The sequence below is a fragment of the Brassica napus genome, unplaced genomic scaffold (genome assembly GCF_020379485.1).
Source record: "Brassica napus cultivar Da-Ae unplaced genomic scaffold, Da-Ae ScsIHWf_276;HRSCAF=456, whole genome shotgun sequence".
NCBI lineage: Eukaryota > Viridiplantae > Streptophyta > Magnoliopsida > Brassicales > Brassicaceae > Brassica > Brassica napus.
The window spans coordinates 42291-47500 of record NW_026016042.1 but is presented as its reverse complement, the minus strand read 5'-3'; positions in this window follow the sequence as shown (position 1 = coordinate 47500).

Genomic DNA, 5210 nt, shown 5'->3' with positions numbered 1-5210 from the left:
TACTCCACCGAGAAGGCCAGTTCCGTCCAATCGGCGATTCTCTACGATTGTGACGCGGAAGCTCTGTCCAATTCAATTCGTCCAAGCCAGTCATATTCTATGATGGTCTAGTGGAGGTTCTTCCCAGAGTTAGTTCAGAACCACGGGTTCAGATCAGTCGAAGTTCTGCTCGATACTCCGCGGGAAGTCCGAAGAACTGTCCAGAAGCTAGAGGAGGTTCTGTCCGAGTCCAGATCAGCCTGTCGAGGCCTGTCAACTTCTTCATGGTGAAGCCAAGGTTGTGTCCAAGACAAGATCAGTCCATTCCAGTCCAGTCAAGGCGTCCATTGGGTTGTGGCCAAGTCTTCTCCGATCAACCAGCTGCTTCTCGCCTAGAACACTGTGAGTTGGTTTGTGTGAATTCCACTTGGAATTTAGGGTAGATCGAGTCTGCATATAGATTAGAATGATCACGCTATTGAATGGTAGAGTCCTTAGGGTTATTTTATTTATGGAACCGGACTCAGTTTAGCAAGGGCTAAGCTGAGATGAATGGAATTAAGACTGAGTTAATAACCTGACTAGGACTAGGGCTAGGATGCATCATGTTTTCTATTATTGCGTGTTGATATTGTTGAGTGCAGGTTCCCGTTATCTTTAAAGATAGTTTCTCAGCAGGAGGCTGGACTATCTGGGTAACGGTTTGATTGTGTTGTTTAGTATTGATATTATTGTTTAGTAGTTAGTAGTAAGGGTCTTAGGCCATATAGGCCAGACTACTGGTACTATTGGTTTGTGTTGTAGAGTCGAGTGTCTAGTTAGGATCTGGAACTTTAGCCTTAGGTTAGGTTCTAGATTGAGTTTGTTTTGTTGTGAGTGTGCCGACAGTATGTGCGTGACCCGCCCATACTAGGCTTGTGTAGGGGTGAGTTAGTGTTCCTTCAGACCTCGTACCCAGCGGGTTCAAGGAAACCCCTTATTCGCTGGATCGGGAAGACTCAGAGAGACGGGGTCATGGCCTATGGCTGAGTGATTACACGACGGTGTAATGTGGCAGTGACCCGAAGGACTGTGGGCTGTCGCGCGGTGACCCGAAGGACTGTGGGCCGCGGTCGGTTGAAAGTTCCTTCTTCTGGCCTTTGTGGTAGGGAGATAGGATATTGCCGATAGAGAGGAGGAACACGAAGTCACCAGGGCCCAGGTTAGAGTGTTGTGTTAGTGTGTCGTAGAGGGTTATAGAACCCTCGAGTTAGTGTAGCACCGGTATACGGTGTTACGAGTTAGATAGAGTCGTAGTTACTCATAGTCTTATTAGTGTGATTGCGTTTGTGGTTGATTGATTTGCTTGCAGGTTCTGACATTAAGTCCTAAGTCTGGCTTAGGTACCGGATTAGGCTTGATGTGTATTTTGTTAGTGTAGGCCTGACGTTGGCCTATATGTGTTTTGAGTGATTGCTTGTGAAGGGTGGTGGATATTAAAGCTATGCGGTATCATTGGTTGGCCGATCATGTTCTTGTTTGATTGTTGGTCGATCGATTAATGATACTTGCATAGTCTAAGTGTCTAACACTACATGAGTATTGAACTCTGGCGTATATATGGTTAACTAGGGATTGTTTGTTGACTTGTTTTAATGCAGGTTCCCGTTACTTGAAGCTAGATCATGGCAGGAGGCCAAGTCTAACTTAGTAACGGTTTGCTTAGCCTTAGCTTTTATTGCATGCTAGGGCTAGATTGATTGTTATTTTGGGTTGTCTGGGTAGAGTCTAGGTTGCGGGTAGAGGCCGCCAGCTCACTGAGTAATACTAGATTACTCATCCAACTCCGTTGTCCTTTTTGCAGGTCGCTTTAGGTAAGGATGATCGGATAGCTTCGTGCTGGACGTTAGGACCGCCGGTGTAGATTTTCATGCCTTTTGTAAACGGTATTGTGAATTGTGTTATGTTGACTCGATTTGGCATTAGGCCGGGCCCAGTCTTGAATTATTCAATGTATGAATATTTCTTGAATCAATAAAAGTAATTGTTTATATGCGCTTCATGAGTACTCTGATATTTGACTAGTCCGGTCTAACACAACGTTAGGTCAAGGTACGGGTTGAAAAGCCTTAGGCCTTGATCTAATGGAAAACGCTAACTCTAGGTACGGGTTGCAAAGCCTTATGCCTTGACGCAGCGGGACGAGTTAGTGGATGAACTGGTCTAGGTCGTGGAGTAAAGTTTGTGACTCTGACCGGATTGTCCCTAGCCCGTCACGTAGCGCTTTCGGACCATGGTGTTGGGTTGGACGGTCAGTCATGTTCTTGTTTGATTGTTGGCTGGCCGGTTGGCCTTTCATCTCCAACCCTTGGTGTGGGTCGTCCGTCGGTCATGTTCTTGTTTGATTGTTGGCCGGTGGGTCGACCTATGGTTAGGACGGTTCGGGGGTGTTACACCGACTGTCCCTGTTAATCATTACTCCGATCCCGAAGGCCAACACAATAGGATCAAAATCCTATGATGTTATCCCATGCTTGTTGTGAACAATAGAGAATTCGTGTGTAATTGTTCTGTGTTATTAATCATCAATGGGGGTTCCTTATATAAGGATTACAAGATAGAGATAAATGGAAAGAGTACTTATCCTAATCCTACATGAAATAGGAAATCTACTAAATACATAAAAGGAAAGATTACATCTACTAGGAAAAAGGAAAGGGTTTCCTTTTCTCTCTAAGCTTGTGGCCGCCTCTCTCTCTCCTGAAGTCGGCTCTCTCTCTCTTCTCTTGGACGTGGTCTTGGCTTGGGCCAGACGTGGCCTGATGGGCCTTCTCTTCTTGTCTTGGTTAATGGCAATCCACACATGTTCATAACACTCCCCCTTGGATGCCATAACCATACAGGATTTGTAGTACGCTTAATGTTGCCTCATTAAAACCTTATCAGGAAAACCCAGTGGGACAAAACCATGATGAAGGAAAAAGAGTACAACACGCACTACTCCCCCTGATGTGAACCTCGGTGTAGGTTCTACATACTACGCATCTTGATGCGTGATCTATCCTGTAGGTATAGAATGGGAGTAATCGGTCAGTTTCATTACTGAACCGTAATCAAGACCACTTCGACCTTTTATGGTCGTCTCTCATGTCTTTTGACATTGAGTGTCCCGTTTAAAGCATGTGTGCTAAGCAATGTGAACCACATTGTTCTTGGGGATCACTTGTTGGTCTTTATAAAACGTGTTTGCATCTGTCCATGGTCTAGACGTGTTTGTCTTCTTTCAAACTCTTTACTTTGGCAATTTATGTTTACCATTTGACCATGTTTCAATCTGGTCGATCCATGTCCAGGTCATAGACCACGTCCATACTTGTCCACTTATTAATCTTATGAGTGTTCAATGATTATTGCTTTGAGGTTTTTATAATCATGGCTCTGCGGCCGAACACACTCTCATGTATGTGGACATCGATTTCTTTGCTTTAAGTAATGTCTTTATTCTTTGCATTCCTATCTTAATGACGTCTCATGACCTTGGGTCATAGATCTTATAAGCTTTATGGGCTACAATACTTCTTTGGTATCCGACAGATTAGATGTCTCCCTTTAATCTTATGACAAAGCTTTATGGAGTTCATACAGCAGCAGACCATTCTGCTATGCTGGATCCTTAAGGGATCTGATGTCGGATTGCAACCTGATGGTTGATCTTAATTTAGTTTCTTTTAGCCCGTGACCAAGAAGAAGGGTCAGATGCCTCTTAGGTCTAAAAGCTGGACGTGTCTAGAAGATCTGGACGCTCTTTGCTGAAGAGCCGGACGCCCTTGGACGGACAGAGTCGGACTTCTTTAGTTTGAAGGACCGGACGCTATCAGCCAATGTGCTGGACGCCTACAGACATGTTCTGTATCATTCTTCTAACCTCTTTTAGGTTTAGTATAAGCACAAGGAATTTCTTTATAAATCCTCATAAGTATATGGACTGTTATTGTATTGTCTTATATACAACTCCAAGATCAATGATCATGTGTGATCAATTTCCTTTACATACTATATGCAGCTGCTTTTTGTTTCAGTCCATGAATCAGCTTAGGAACAAAGCTGTTCTCTCATTCTACATTATCTTATCCAGTGATCCATATGCTGCTTACCACATTAGTGTATCTATTTTCTTTCTTTATGACCAGACCTTTGTCAATTTCGAATTCTGTAGCAGCAATCACCACATAGGAGTTTATCTCCTTATAATCTGTTCCTTTGATCTTTGTGAGTACCTTGTGTAACAAGCTATGATCTAATGCTGTTAGTAGGAGGACATGGGCACTCTAGGCCACGTGATCAAGTGTCCTCTCTCACGGTTTCTTTATCTCACAAGATCCATCTATTTCACTGGTTTATCGGATGGCGTTTCTGTATATGTACATGGCCAATACGCTCATCTCTCTTTAGATACTTTGAACCTCCACGTTTATCTTTTCTATTCTTTATAATCTTTATGATTCTATGATTGTATGATGAGTACTCAATCGTGGGTTCATGATCCTCGCTTATCTCTTTATGTTCAAGTGCTTTTCTCTTATGCATCTTTATATAGATGTTCATGTGTGTGTGTGTGTCGACACCTTCATAAGGTTCCATTATGTTCCAGACATGATCTGATCACTTTGAGATTTCATTATCCAGGACCTTTGTTACCTAGTAGCTTGGCGTCCCAAGCCACTTGGTTTGGTACCTTAGATGTGTAGCTGCGCAGCCTTTTCTCAATGTCTGGTACGGTTTCTCTTATCATGAACTCGGATCTGTCTATGCACCTTTCTCTTTTCTTTTCTATCCGAAGTTCCTTTATCTTTATGGAACACTTGGTCTATCTTGTATAGACTCTTATAGCAACTTGATTATGTCTCTTCTAGGACGTTTCATTTGGTGCTAAGCTGGTTATGACTTAGTCATTCTTTTCGGGTCAGTGTCTGGCATCTCGATTAGCTTCTCAATAGCTTTGTATAATCTTTCTTTGGACGTCTTATATCATAATGTATAGTCCGAGGATCTTGCCAAGACAATGATGGTTAAAACCATTCTTATCATTCCTTTACTCTTTCTTTATCCAGCTTATAATCTTTCTCCTTTAATGTTTGGATAGTCGGATGCTTTTGGTCATGCAATCCGTACCTGGCCACTATTTTAATCACCCATGTTTTGGCTCAAGCTTTCTTTGAATTCATGGAGAAAGTAATACTCCTATCCAACAT